We start from the raw sequence: 16,431 nt of genomic DNA, 5'->3' as shown, positions 1-16,431 counted from the left end.
GCTCCTACTAGCTTGGCCCCTTTTCAGATTGTGTATGGTCAACAACCTCCATTATCGATTTACTATGGGAAGGAGTGTACGACCGAAGCAACTTTGAGCCAACAAATGCGAGATAGAGATGCTGCATTGCGTGAGCTGAAGGAGCATTTGAGGCTGGCTCAAGAGAAAATGAAGGAGTTTGTTGGCAAGCAGCGATATGATGTTGGAGTTTCGCAAAAGCATATGTGAAATTATATCCCAAGTATTATGGAGCACATCAGGCAGTGGATAGAGTCAGATTAGTATCTTACAAGTTAATCCTTCAGACAACAATGTCGATACACCCAGTGTTTCATGTGACGCAGCTAAAGAAATGGGGTGGACAACAAGAGCTTTACCTTGAAGACAAGGTAAAAGTGGAGGGCGGAGGTAATGATAAGATCCCAATTATGTGGCAATATCTAGGAAGAAAGAATAAAGGAAAGGTGGTTGAATCGGTTAAGAATGTCTTCTAATTCCATTGGGAGAATTGGAAGTTTAAAAGAAGAAGGAAACAGAAAGAGAAGTAGCAAAGTCTGAATATCAGAAGTGAGGAAGGAGAGCTCTCGAAAGTGAGAGTTTGGGAGACGCTATCATGGAGAAGCCATCATAGTGTACCGCTCATCGTCTACTTCGACTAGGCGATCATGTAGTAAAGCTCAACAATCGTATAGCAATTGATAGGCAATCGTATAGGAAAAGGTAGGCAATCGTATAGATACTAGTAAGCGATTGTGTAATAGTAATTGGTAAGCGATTGTGTAAGAGTTTATGAGCGATCGCGGAGGATTTAGTAAGCAATCGTTTAGCAAGACTGAGTGATCGTGCAATAAATTGTAAACGATCGTTTACATTGGGTAAACGATCGAGTATCATCTGTAAACGATCGATTAGTATCGTTTGACTCTTATCGTTTAATAAAAAAGTTGTTTATCGTTTAGTTATTTTTCCGAAAGATTGTATCAACACGTTTCGATAGTAAAGATTTCAAGAATCAGTATCCTAACATTATCTTGTTGAGACAAGAGAGATAATTTTGTATGAGTCACATCAAACCCAAATCCTCTTACATGACCACGGTCAGGGCTAAGAACTTTACTTAAAGCATCATCAACCACGTTAGTTGTTGAAGTTGTCGTCTCATACTCAATTTTTTTCAATGCGCTCCTAGCAACAAGTATATGTGAAATTATATAAAACAAATCCCACATTTTCATCTATCCTTTAACAAAAAAGTCAATGCTCTTAAACTTTTTCAACCCCCTCCCTCCTCCTCCAAAACATAGTACACTTCAATCAAGTCATTCTTCAAGAGAAAAAGTTCATAAACTCCATAAGCTAATTATACCAACTAAGTATATTCTTAACAATCTTTTAAGAAAAAGAACATAGTAATGTTTAAAGATATCACTTTCAAACAAATTTCACATACTCTATAAGCATAATATCCCAACAAAGTCAATGCTCATAAACTTTTTCAAACTTTATAATCATTCTTCAATGCTCATACACTTCAATCAAATTATTCTTCAATAGAAGTTCACAAACTTCATAAGCTAATTATACCAACTAATTATAAACTTTTTAAGTCTCGGAATCTTGTAGTTTGTAATCTATACACATTATTATGAATAAAATAAAAGTTATTTTATTTAGCATTTACTCATATCCAATAAACAAAGCTCCATGGTTATTGTATGTAAACATAAGCATATATATGAGATATACAAGTGGATCATACCTTAAGTGATAATCTAAATAGGTCTGTAGTATAAGGATTAAGGAGGGATACCTGATCCTGGTGACACTATGGATATAGAGTCTCGTAGTTTGTAATCTATACACATCGTTATTGAATAAAATAAAAGCTATTTTATTTGGCATTTGCTCATATCCAATAAACAAAGCTTCATGGTTATTGTATGTAAACTTAAACATGTATATGAGATATACAAGTGGATCATGCCTTAAGTGATAATCTAAATAGGTCCTTAGTATAAGGATTAAGGAGGGATACCTGATCCTGGTGACACCATGGATACGGCCCACTTTGTAGAGGTTTGCAAGTGTTGTAAACTACTACAGATGGTAGATCCTGACCATTAATGTGGAGACATGCAAGCGAGAGTGCCCTATATAAAGAGTTTTTATAAGATCGGACCACGAGATGATTCATCTCTATATATAACACCGTTGATACTAGAGACTTACATCTCACCTAAACGACTATAGGTGACATGACTTCAATCCTGAGTGTCTTGGGAACTTTTGCCTTTGAGGACGGTTCTTTGATTAGTACGAGTGAGAGTGGCTAGATTGCCAACTCAACATGCCTACCTTTTTGGGGATTTGTCTGATTTGGGAGCTGGGAACTCAACTACATAAGATGGAATTCACTTCTTCCCCGAAGTAGGGGTAAGTAGATAGATTGCTCTCTTAAAGATTGATTCCAAGGCTAGAACATAGTGGCCACAACTTCTCTTTGGAAGAGAGGATTCGGTCATAGTAGGACTATGACTTATGTTCATTAGAGGGATCAGTGGTATTTAAGGAGTTAGATGTAACTACAGAGACATAACGGTTATTGACTTAGTTGTACTTATGAGCGATCTGTGAAGGGTTATTGCACTATTGAGATTGGTTGATATGGACACATAATATATCTGTAGTAAGGAGAGTTCAGTTGTCAGTATTTAGTGGAGTGCCTGACAATTAACAAATATTGGATCCCGTGGCTAAAGAGTTTAGTCAGTTATTCACATACCGTTGGAGTTTCGAGCTACAAGTCCATAACGTCCCCTTGGTAGCTCAATGGATTCAAGTCGATAATCAGTTCTTGGTGTTGATTTGAAATGTTCAAATTTACAAGAGGTAATTTGATTATATATGATATGATCGGTGTGATGTATGAGATATATCAAGTAGAGGATTAATGTAAATGAAATTTACTTTAAGTACCATGGAATGGAAAAATAACTATGGTTTATATGTTTCATGAGATGAAATATTAAAATTATAGGTTATAAATATACTATGGTAAGTTAGTTATCATATATATTTATAATAATATTAATTATTGGATAATTATCTCTTTTTCTCTAATAACCAATTGAGTGGGAGGTTATTGATAGTTTCATGGTAACCGTGAGATAAAAGGAAAAATATTTTCCTAAATTTTGTAGATTTTGCTAAAGTTATTGAAAAGAGATTTTCCATTCTCGGAAAAGTACTCAAGAAATCGTTGTCAAGTGGATCAGATTCACTAAATGATAGCTAAAGAGAGACTAAACGATCATGCAGTGACAATACATGATAGTTCACTCAGTTGACCATTAGCTAAACGATTGCGGAGCTTTTGTTAAATGATTGCATAGCATTTGTTAAACGATTGGGCATCGTCTATACGATAGACTTCTGTCATCTTTCACTTGCTCAATCGTTTACACGATTGTTCTTCCTTTGGTCTCTTCCTCTAACCAAGTCCACACAGAGTCCACATTTTGGGATTCTCACACCGAGAATACCAAGGTAGCCATTGGGGTGGTGTCGTACTCAACTCCACATAATCGAAGTTTTTGGAGGCCGTTCGCTGTGTTCGTGATCTTGGAGATCGTTGAGTTCATGGTCGCTGTGATCGTGTTGTGGTGCGGTCGAAGTGTTCGAGTGTTCATGATTGTTGTCTTGTTGTTTGAACGAGCGTTCGTGATCGAGGGTGCTTGAAGATTAGTCTTCAAAGGTATGTTTATTCTTTCTCTTGATCGTATTAAAAAGCATGCTATAATTTCATATGTTGCATGACCAGTTAGTTTCTGTTTCTTGACTATAATTGTGTATGTTCAAATACGATTGGAATTTGGAATGATCATTTCGCTGCTCATGGAAATCTTTATATCCAATTTCCTTCATTTAACACTATCCATAGAATGGAAAGAAATTTTTTCTAATGGCACAGTAGGAACATCTTTCTTCTTCACTCTTTTCTTGACCTTTGGTTTCTGTACTTCCTCAACAAACACATTCTGTTTCATCAACTCATTTTCTTTTTCCTAAAAAACCGAGACAGAATCATTTTGAGCACTAGGCTCCTCATCAATAACTTTTTGCTTACTTTTTGGCTTCAACAGACAAATAGGCACATTGCAATCAGACAAGTCATTAACAGAGTTGAGAGAGCTCTTCCTTGCATTTTCCTTTTCAAGAGAATTTTCACTTTCCTCACTTTTGTTGGACAATTTATCTTGAATTTCATTTCCAAAACATTCTTTACTCGAGATGCTCTTATCATCCCACTGATAAGAAACCTTTTGATTCTCTTCTCTTTCAACATCTTTTGACTCATGCACCTCACCAGATGCAATGACATTTGATAGAATATTTAAAGCCCCAATCTCAACAATTTCAACATTTTAGACAGGTTCATTAATGTTAAATTCCACACCTACCGCAGAAGGACTACTTCCACACAAATTATCTTTTGGCGAATTCACAAAAACAAAAACCCTAGACTTTTTAACTCTAGCTTTATCAATTTGAGTTTGATCAACATTCGAAACATGCAAGACATCCTTAATACCAGTAACATTTTCATTCCCACAGACAATAAGAGAAGGATCAGTACCTGTGGATTTTTAGGACTCAGAGGAAAAACAAGACAGTTTAACATTAATGCTAGGACCCACAAGGTTCTCCATGGTTAGTCTAAGAGAGGTTTCCCCCTTGTCCTTCTTCTTGCTTTTACCTCTTGTCGAGAGACACAATCTTTTCTGCTTAACACCAGATGGAGAAACGGCCTTTCCTGGACTCAAGGTCTCAGCCTTAGGGTTTAAGGAGGAATCAACTTCCATGACATTTGACGAAGCATTTCCTTCAAATGAGTCATGAATCCTTCGTCTATTTGCATTTTCCTTATAGCTCACCATCTTAGATTTCGAAGTATGAGTTGCAGTTCGATTACTCACCATTTTGTTCAATACCATCAGAGGACACCTACGATCATAGAGGAAGTTGAAGAGAATGTGGTCATGCAAAAATTCAAAAACTTCTTTCCTACCAAAACACAACTTTTGAGAGTTATTATAAATATATGAATAGTAAATACTACAAAACTTACTATGTTTTGCCTCACAACATCCATCAATAAAAGACCACAAGTCCAACATCGAAGAAATAGGCCTTAATCCCTTCGCAGCCCACTTCCAGAGCTTGATTAACTATTATGAATCAATTGTATAAAGGCTCAAAGCCGTTCGAAGAGTCTCAAACTGTTTAGCATCGAGAGTCTTTGTAAATATGTTAGCAATCTGATTTTTAGTTCGAATATGTTCTAAGACAATCTGTTTCCTTTCAACCATTTCTCTGATGAAATGGTGTCTGATGACAATATGTTTCGTTCTATTGTATTGAACTGGATTCTTAGAAATATTGAATGCGCTCAAGTTGTTATAGTACAATGTCATAGTGTTTTGCATGACATCATATTCTCTGAGCATCTGTTTCATCCAGAGAAGCTGAGTGTAACTACTACCTACAACAACATATTAAACTTCAACAAGGGATAGAAAGACACAGTTCTGTTTCTTGCTGAACCAGGACACCCAATTGTTTCCCAAAAAGAAACATCCATCTAAAGTGCTTTTTCTATCTTTTGAGCTTCTAGCCCAATCTACATCACAATAACCAACTGGAGAGCAGTTAATGTCAAAAGAATATAGAATACCATACTCACATGTACCATTAATGTATTTGATGATTCGCTTGACACTCAGTAAATGGCTAAATTTAGGTTTCGGTTAATATCTGACATAGATCTTAATAGCAAAAGCAATGTCAGGCCTATGGCAGTGAGGTAAAGTAAACTCCCAATAATACTTCGATACAAGTTCTCATCAACAGATGGCCCATTGGGGTCTTTAGTCATCTTAACATGAGTGGGGTTAGGGGTACCAATTGAAGGATCTCTAAATATAGAAAACCAATGAGCATTTACAATGAACAATGAGATTTGGAAGCAGATCGTTCCAAATCCCATTGTGAAAGAACATGAACATTTACAATCTAACACAGAACAGTTATGCATCAAGTCTAAATTACAACATGCTTCAAAGATTAAAACAAAAGATCAAGTAAACATACCTTTGAAGAACTTTTCTTCTTGTATTTCCTCAATTCAACAGCAAAGCGTCCAACAGCACAAACGCAACGCGAATAAATCCAGCAAACAATAAGAACTATAAGATCCTCGATCACAATCGAGTTAACTCGATACTCACCCTTGAAAGAAAACTCGACACTACCACGAGGCTACCTTGGTATTCTCGGTGTGAGAATCTAAAAGGTATAGGCTCTGTATGGATTTGGTAGAGGGAAGGAGGAATTAGATGATCGGGTAAACGATCAAGTAAGTGGGAGAATCAAGAAGTCTGTCGTATAGACTTGGGTACTCGATCATTTAGTAGTGAGTGACTATCGTATAGATTATTCGTTCCTTGATCGTTTACTCTTTCAAAGCTATCGTATAGATTTTTCTTCTTTTCCATTCGATTGTTTAAAAAAATGAAAATGATTTTCATTTTATCCATCAGTTACCAAAAATCTTATTACAAATTCCCACTAAGTCGGTTATTAGGAGAAAAAAAATCTAAATTCGATTATTTTATAATTTATTTAAATTATAAATAAATATAATAACTAATTTATCATAGTATATTTATAACATATAGTTTTAATATCACATCATATCATAGTATATTCACTAATTTATCAAATAATGTATCAAATTGAAGGAACTCTTATAAAAGATTACCTACGAGCGGAAGCAAGATCATTCAAATTCATTGTGACAGAAATACAGCATTCACAATAATACATACAAATTATCCATCTACTATCAAATTACAACATGCTTTGAACAAATAAATAGAAAGGAACGAAAGACTCACCTTTGAAGAACCTTTCTTCTGTCTTTCTCTCGCTTTCATCAAGAATAACACCTCTCGCTGTCACTGTGATCCTCTACCCAAATCTCTCGCTCTCGTTCAGCAAACAAACTGTCTTCTACATGAACAAGTAGCAACTTGGACACCAGCACTTAGTGACCTTGGTATTCTCGGAGTGAGAATCTATGAGGTGTGGGCTCTATTGGATTCGGTAGAGGGAAGGAGGAAAGAACGATCGTATTCAACGACCAAGCAAGTGGGAGAGGTTTGAAGTCTATCGTATAGACTAGTGTTTGATCGTTTAGTAAAGGATACACGATTGTTTAGTAAAACAGGATGATCGTTTAGGTAATCTTGCTTAGGTGCGCGATCGCTTAGTAAAAGTTACACGATCGTTTAGGTAGATACGCGATACACGATTGTTTAGAAAACACTGAGGCTATTGTGTAGGCTCTCGTTAGTAAACGATAGGCTGTGTATAACTTGTGAAGCGATTATCCGATCCTTTAGCAAAATGAAAACTACTTTCATTTTATCCTTCAGTTATGAAAACTAAATGCAACCTCCCACTTCCACGCACGATTATGAAGAAAACCACCAACAATTATCTCATAATTGTTTAATTATAAATAAATATAATAACTAATAATTATAAATAAATATAATAACTAACTTATCATATTATATTTATAACCTATAGTTTTAATATCACATCATATGCAACATTCAAACCATAGTCTTTTACTTCTTTACTTGATATAAATCATATTTATATCATTTTTCTCCAATTAATATATCTCATACATCATGTCAACTATATCATATATAATTGAACCAGTTTAATCATATCATATATAATCAAACTCCCTTTTGTCAATTTGAACATTTCAAACTGACCCAAAAACTGATTCTCTACTTGAATCCATTGAGCTACCAAGGGGACCTTATGGACCTGTAGCTTGAAGCTTCAACGGTACATGAATAGCTGACTAAACTCTTTAGCCACGAGATCCACCATCTGTTAATTATCGAGCACTCCACTAAAGACTGACAACTACACTCTTCTCACCACAGATATATTTAGGTATCCATCGGAATAACCAATTAACAGTATGATAATCCTTCACAGATGCGCGTAAGTATAGCTGGGCCAATTTACCGTTTTGCCCATGTAGTTACATCTAACTTCTTAAGTACTACTGATCCCACTAATGAACAATATCTCATAGTCCTACTATGAGTGGACACCTCTCAGGCCATGAGAAGGTGTGTGCTGCCACATCGTTCAAGTCCCAAAATCAGCCCTTAAAGGAGCAATCTATCTACTTACCCCTGCTTCGGAGAAGGACTGAATTCTATCTTGTGTAGCTGAGTTCCCATCTCTCCAATCAAACGAATCCCTAATGTGGTAGGTTTGAGTCGAAAATTTGGCCACTCGCACCCATGTAAATTAAAGGACCGCCTTCAAAGGCAAGAATTTCCAACTCACTTAGAATTAAGGTCATGCTACCTAGGGTCATCCTAGTGAAGTGAAGTCTCTATCATGAACGATGTTATGTAATGAGACTATTACACTTCATGGTCCAGTCTTATACAAACTTCTTTGTATAGGACGCCTCCGCTCGCATATCTCTACATGAATGATCAAGATCAGATCATCTGTAGCATGTCACAACACTTGTAACAATCTAAAAAGCGGGCCGTATCCGTAGTGTCACCAAGATAAGGTTTCCCTCCTATATCCATATACTACAGACCATTTTGATTATCACTTAAGGCATGATCCATCTGTATGTCTCCACATACATGCTTAAGTTACAACGACAACCAAGGATCTTAGTTTATTGGTTTGTGGTAAAGCAAATAAAATATCTCATGTTTCATAGACAACAGTGAAGAAAATATATCATATTATTATATCACAAGCGTTTGTTCAATACAGTGTTTACAAACAACAGGTCCTAATGAGAGTTTAGGGCATCAACCTTAAAAATCTCCCGCTTGTCCTAAAGCTAATGGGGTGTACAAAACAATAAACTAGGGCACTAAAGCCCAGTATAAAAATCTCTCACTTGCCCCAGTCCAGCCACAGACCCCCGTAGTCCTATGCTTTGAAGGTGAGCCTAAAAAACTGTAGTCGTGAGAGCCTTCGTAAACGGGGTAGCAACGTTTTGCTCCGAAGCAATCTTCGTGACTATCACGTCCCTTCGATGCACTATCTGCTCTATATGTTTGTCGCGCTTGTGACTCCTAGGCTCCCTAGAGTTCGCCACAGCACCACCATTGTCACAATAAAAGGTGATGGGTCTAGACTTGTCTGGAACAACTTCCAGATCAGTCAGGAATTTCTTAAGCCAAACGGCCTCCTTAGCAGCTTCAGCAGTCGCTACATACTCGGCCTTCGTCATGGAGTTGGCAATGCACCCATGCTTAGTGCTTCATCACACTACTGCTCTTCCGTTAAGAGTGAAAACTAACCCTGAAGTGGATTTCCTAGAATCCTTATCAGTCTGAAAGTTAGAATCCGTGTAACTAGTAAGGATCAAATCTCTAGTTCCATACACAAGTATGTAGTCCCTTATTCTCTAAAGATACTTGAGGATATTCTTGACTGCAGTCTAGTGACTCTGTCCTAGATTAAACTGATACCTACAAACAATCCCCACAGCATAGCAGATGTCTGGTTTAGTACAGAGCATCACATACATCAAACTGCCAACGACAAATGCATAGGGGCTCGTTTCATCTCCTCAACCTTTTGAGACGTCTTAAGATACATTTCCTTAGACAAAGTAACTCCATGCCTGAAAGGAAGTAGGCCCCTTTTGGATTTCTGCATCGAGTACTTGAGAAACATCTTGTCAATATACGATGTCTGAGACAGCACTAGCACTTTGTTCTTACGATCACAAAAGACTTGAATACCAAGAACAAACAGAGCCTCTCTCAAATATTTCATTTGGAATTGGGTCGCTAGCCAGTTCTTAACTGATGTCAGTAGACCTACTCCGTGAGCTATTTTTTCGATCTCTTTTCAAAATGAAAACCATTTTCAATTTATTATTCAGTTACAAAACAAAGTTGAACTTCCCACTATTGTATGGTTACAAAGAAAACGCCAGGAAATTATCCCACAACTGTCCAAATAAAATAATAATAAATATAATCATATTATATTCATAACCTATAGTTTGATAATATATATCAACCATAGTGTTTTCTTCTCTACTTGATATAAATTATATTTATATCCAATTTTCTCCAAATTAATCTATCTCATTACATTTAATCAATCATATCATATATAATTAACCAGTTTAATTATATCATATATAATCGAACTATCTCTTGTCAATTTAAACATTTCAAACTGACCCAAAAACTAATTCTCAACTTGTATCCAAGCTACCAAGGGAACCTTATGGACTTATAGATCGAAGCTCCAACGGTACGCGAATAGCTGACTAAACTTTTTAGCCACGAGATCCACCATCCGTTAACTGCCGACATTCCACTAAAGACTGATAGCTAAACTCTTCTTACCACAGATATATTTTTATGTCCATTGGATATAACCAATAATGAGTACGGTAACCCTTCACAAATGCTCGTAAGTACAGCTGAGTCAATTTACCATTTTGCCCCTGTAGTTACATCTTACACCTTAAGTACCACTGATTAATGAACAATACAACATAGTCCTACTATGTGCGAATACCTCTCGGGCCAAGATAAGGTCGGTGGCCCTACTTCGGGAAAAAAGTGAATTCCATCTTGTGTAGCTGAATTCTCAGCTCTCAAATTAGACGAATCCCTGAAGTGGTAGGTTTGAAACGGCGACCTAACCACTCGCACCCATGAAAATCAAAAGACCGCCCTCAATGGCAGGAGTTCCCAACTCACTCAGGATTGAGGTCATGTTACTTATGGTCATCCTAGAGAAGTGAAGTCTCTGTCATGAACGATGTTATATAACGAGACATTAACATTTCGTGGTCATCTTATACAAACTCTTTTGTATAGGACATCCCCACTCGCACGTTCCCATATGAATGATCAGGATCAGACCATCTGTAATAAATCACAACATTTTTAACTTGTTCCACAAAGCGGGCTGCATCCGTAGTGTTACCATGATAGGGTTTCCCTCTTATATCCATATACTACATGTCATTTTGGTTATCTCTTAAGACATGATCCACTTGTATGTCACCACATACATGCTTAAGTTACATAATGACAACCAGGGATTTTAGTTTATTGGTTTGTGGTAAAGCAAATAAAACATCCAATGTGCAAAGTCAAAAAGTGAAGATAATATCATATATCATATATCACAAGTGTTCGTACAAAAAATGTTTATAAACTATAGGACACGAGACATTAGGGAATCATCCCTAACAATCTCCCACTTGTCCTAAAGTGAGTGAGGTATACATAAACTAGTACAAAACAATAAATTAGAGCACTAAGGCCCAGTACAAGAAAATTTTCCACTTGCCCTAGTCCAGCCACGTGTGGTCCCGTAGACCCATGCTCTAAAAAAGACCCTCAAACACTATAGCCATGAGAGCCTTCGTAAACGGGTCAGCAACGTTGTGCTCCAAAGCGATCTTCGTGACGATCACGTCCCCTCAATGCACGATCTCGCAGAACAGGTGATACTTCCGCTCTATATGTTTGTCGTGCCTGTGACTCCTAAGCTCCTTGGAGTTCACCACAGCACCATTATTGTCAAAATAGAGGGTCATGGGCCTAGACATATCTAGAACGACTTCCAGCTCTATCAGGAACTTCTTGAGCCAGACGGTCTCCTAGTAGCTTCACAAGCTACTACGTACTCGGCCTCCATCGTGGAGTCGGCGATGCACCCCTGCTTAGTGCTTTGCCACACTACAGCTCTTCCATTAAGAGTAAAAATTGACCCTGAAGTGGACTTCCGAGAGTCTCTATCAGTCTGAAAGTCAAAATCCATGTATCCAATATGGATCAAATCCTTAGATCCATACACGAGCATGTAGTCCCTCGTTCTCCGAAGATACTTGAGGATGTTCTTCATCGCGGTCCAATGACCCTGGCCTGGGTTAAACTAATACCTATTGACTATTCCCACAGCATAGCAGATGTCTGGCCTAGTACAGAGCATCGCGTACATCAAACTGCCAATAACAGATGCATATGGGACCCGTCTCATCTCCTCAACCTCTTAAGGCGTCTTAGGACACATGTCCTTAGACAAAGTGACTCCATGCCTAAACAGCAGTAGGCCCTTTTTGAAGTCCTGCATCGTGTACTTGAGCAACATCTTGTCAATGTACGATACCTGAGATAGTGCTAGCACTTTTTCTTACGATCTTGAAAGATCTGTATACCTAGAACAAACTGAGTCTTTCCCAAATCTTTCATTTGGAATTGGGTCAGTAACCAGTTTTTAATTGATGTCAGTAGACCTACATCATTTCCAATGAGTAAGATATCAGTTACTCGAATTTGATCCACTTGTATGTCTCCACATGAAGTTCAAGTACTCATGTAATAGTCAAAGAACTTTGGGTTTATTGGATTTCTAAAAAACAATATATTCAATAACAACTTGTTGAATTTTCAAAATATGTTCCACTATTTACAAACCACGAGTTTTAGGACATAAAACCCAACAAACTCCCACTTGGACTGAAACTCCAATGGTAACTTATGTATCTGTTATATAAGACTGAGTTCCTAAGTTTTATAGAGAAATACAATAAACTAAGGCATCCTATACTCATGGTTTACCTTTCGGTATCACATACCCGATATTTCTCCCACTTGCCCTAGGTTATTTAATTTGATATTTCTAGTTTTACTAGATGATTGTCAAACACTTTAGCCGAGAGAATCATTGTAAACATATTAATGTACAATAGGCTTCTTATTAAACTATATGGGGATTGCATTTAATTCTCAATAATGACCATGAAGCATACTTTCCTCCCACTACATTGAGGTACTCTCAACTCTTTAATTAAGATCCGTCTGACCTGTCTTAACAACTCTTGTTAATAGTTAGATCTAGAAATCTTTAAACTTACTATACTTTGATCTTAGCCGTTTAAATATCTGAATATTTGCAAATGGCTTTTAACAATTTGATTCTTAACAGGAGTTTATATGAGATAGAACATATATATATATTTTTTGAAAATGGACATTTCATTCAAAACAAAAATATGTACAATATGTTCATTACATGATAACAAAAACCAAGTAACATCATCATCAGCAGCAATTTCTCCCACTAGTCAAGCTGAGTAAGCAGTCTTTAGGAACTAAGCTGCCTGTTTAGCTTTTTCTGCTTTCTTCTCAGCAAGGTATTTAGGGAAATTTCTCTTCCAGAGCCCTTCTTCGTTGCAGTGGAAACATTTCCCTTTGTCTGCAGCGGTTTTCTTGCCAGCAGGCTTCTTCTTCCCTTTCCCTTTGTCTTTCTTTGCAGGAATACTCTTACTCTACGAAGAGGAGGAAACACCAAACTTGGAGGACGTTCCTTTCTTTTCAGCAGAAACAACATTTACTTCTGATTCCAGATCCTTATTTCTCAACATAGTTTGGAAAGCCAGTAGCTCAATCAGCAGAGTAGTCAAGTTGAATTTTATTCATCAATGTATTCGTACAGAATTACATAAAACTCTTTGGAAGAGATTCTAGAATAAAATCAACTTGGCTTCTCTCGTCCAAAACAGCGTCGTTTACTTCTACCACATTAAAGTGCACCATCATGACCAAGACATGTTCACGAACTGAGGTCCCCTCTTTCATGCAGCTGTTATAAACGTATTTGATAGCATCATGCCTCAGGGTGAAGGACGGTTGTCCAAACATCCCTCTCACAAATTCCATAATCTCTTTGGCAATACTCATATTCTCGTGTTTTTTGGCTAAAACATCAGATAAGCTGCAAGAATATAAGCCCAAGCTTTATCATTCGCTGGATCCATCTATCAAATGCTTTCCGAACAGTTCGGTTAGAATTAAAGCTAGGAATGGGAGGACATTCCTCTGTTAAGACAAATTGCAAATCGTCTATCGTAAGTATCGTGTTCAAATTTAATTTCCATGTCACATAGTTATCCTCGATCAGTTTGTCCGATGCCAACAACTGTATAATTAAACTCGTCATTCTGAAATTATAAACAATTTCTATAAGTGAAATTCTTTTAAGTCCAATCAAGTTTTAGCAAAGTGATAATGTACCCATAATCATTATTTTTTGCAACGATACTTAAGTGATTTAGAACAATTGCTACCAAGGGGCAGTCAAGAATTCCTTCACGGACGCAAGATAGTTTTTGACCAAATACTATCTCCAGAATAACTCATATTCCGATAATCATTTAGTTATCATTTTCGGTCAAGATCTTTACTAACATAGTAATTCTTATAAGTGTAGATACACCATTTTCAGATCTTACAGAACGGTATGAGTACGTCTCCGAAATAGAAGACAATACCCAAGACGGAACTATAAGACCTTATTCATTTTACTAAAGCCTAGGTTGTTCTGAATTCTATGTTACAACCCTTTATAAGGATCACTGCGGTTAACGACTAGCTAGTGCCACCTAAAAACGACAGCAGGCGCAATATAGAAATCTCACGGTTCAGACTAATGGAGGAGACCGTATGACAATGTTGACACATTTCTTTCACCCACATACTATGAACGACTTCCCTCATTCACCTTGTTATTGACCCATGCAAACACTTTTCGCATGGAACAATCGAGGTAAAATCGACACGAAGTCGAGCATGGATCTCACGGTGAGCTAATAAGTTTTAATCTCCCACTGAAGTGTTCTAAATATTTGGGTAAATTTACACTTAGGTTCTTTTTAGCTAATAAAAACAACCCTAAGTCTAGATGGTTTATCCAAGTATAACACTTCTAAATGGATTTTAAACCTACGATATTTAGGTGATAAACCATTTTTATTACCTCACACCGTTCACGTATACTCATAAAACTGGTTACCAATGCTCAATAATTCAGCCATAATCCCCAGGTAGGAGGTGTTCCTTAAACCGTCAATTTAAGTATCCCAGCCTTCGACAGAACTATATTCCAGTTGAGTTTGTAACCCTAGTTTTATAAGTTTAACGACCTATTTTAACTATTAAAACAAGTGGTTAACCTAAGTGAGCATGCAGCTGTTCTTTATTATGAATTTTAAACATCTAACCCAATTTTATAACAGCTTACAAATTTTTAGACATGCTAAACATCCAGAACAAACAACAAAGGCATTCAATATCTAATATAACTATTATATTAAACAAAAGAAAGCCTAACATGCATACTATATATTATAACATTTTATAACATACTTTCAATGCATGCAACATACTTTCTACGATGGGATTTTAAATTACATGGCATACTATATGCACATACAAGATTTATTTAATTATAACATATATCACATGCATAAATAATTAAACACTAGTTGATATGGTTTTAGTTTTGGAATAAACAAGCAAACAAAAACCTAATTATTACAAATCAGCTTCTGAACCGCTCCAAAATGAACTCAAATAGTTGAACCAGACCCGAATCGTCTGAACCGGACCAGCCAAAAACCATTTGAGGCTGAACCGGACCGAACCCCAAGAGAACCAGTCGAACCGGCTGCTCTCGCTCCATGCTCAATATCTTGCTAAGACTCATATTTAGCATTGACGACCATCATCATGCATTTGCTTGATAGTTTAGTGCTTGCATGATTGTGTAGCACCAATGCAGGGCGCCTAACCAAGGTATACGATCGTGTAGTATCTACATTCTATCGCATAGTGCCATCATCTAGTGTCGGACAACGCTACACGATCACTTAATTTCTAACACTATCGTGTAGCTCCATCGTCTAACGTCAAACAATTACTACATGATCGCTTAGCACCATCGTATAACACCTGAAGTTGATCGTTTAGCGCACGCAATGGTAAGCGATCATGTAATGCTATCGGTTAGCTCTTCGGCACATCGCTTAGCTACCGCATAGAGGTAAACGATCGTGTAGTGTTATCGCATAGCTCTTCACCGTATCGCTTTGCTACCACAAAGAGATAAACTATCGTGAAGTGCTATCACATAGCTCTTCACCGCATCGTTTAGCTCCCATACAAAACTACATGATCGCTTAATGCCATCGCATAGCACTTCCACACATCGCTTAGCTCCCAACGATCGTGTAGTGCCATTGTATAACACTTCAACGATCAACGCCCGAAGCTACATGATCGCTTAGCTTTTCTTCACATCGTCTAACGCGCGAAGCTAAACGATTATCTAGCTACTGAAGCTCAACGATGACATGAACAGAGGCTGAAAATCTGAAATCTACAACTTGGCCTCTTCGCTTGTATCTTCAAATTACAGCTTAATTTCAACTCTAACGACTCTAAATAAATTACAGACTCTTGGAAACACATATAAGCTCATCAA

The 16,431-nt window shown here is 37.1% G+C and overlaps 1 long non-coding RNA gene across 4 annotated transcripts in view; it reads right to left on the bottom strand.

Moving 5' to 3' along the window:
* LOC120089340 (uncharacterized) overlaps nt 1–16,431 on the bottom strand; it is a 31,412-nt gene that overhangs the window by 2,564 nt on the left and 12,417 nt on the right. The window lies entirely within an intron of this gene.

This window comes from Benincasa hispida, chromosome 10 (genome assembly GCF_027475165.1).
Source record: "Benincasa hispida cultivar pf3 chromosome 10, pf3_genome.v1.1, whole genome shotgun sequence".
Taxonomy (NCBI): domain Eukaryota; kingdom Viridiplantae; phylum Streptophyta; class Magnoliopsida; order Cucurbitales; family Cucurbitaceae; genus Benincasa; species Benincasa hispida.
The sequence above is the reverse complement of the archived record's forward strand: the minus strand, read 5'-3'. Positions and strand labels throughout refer to the sequence as shown.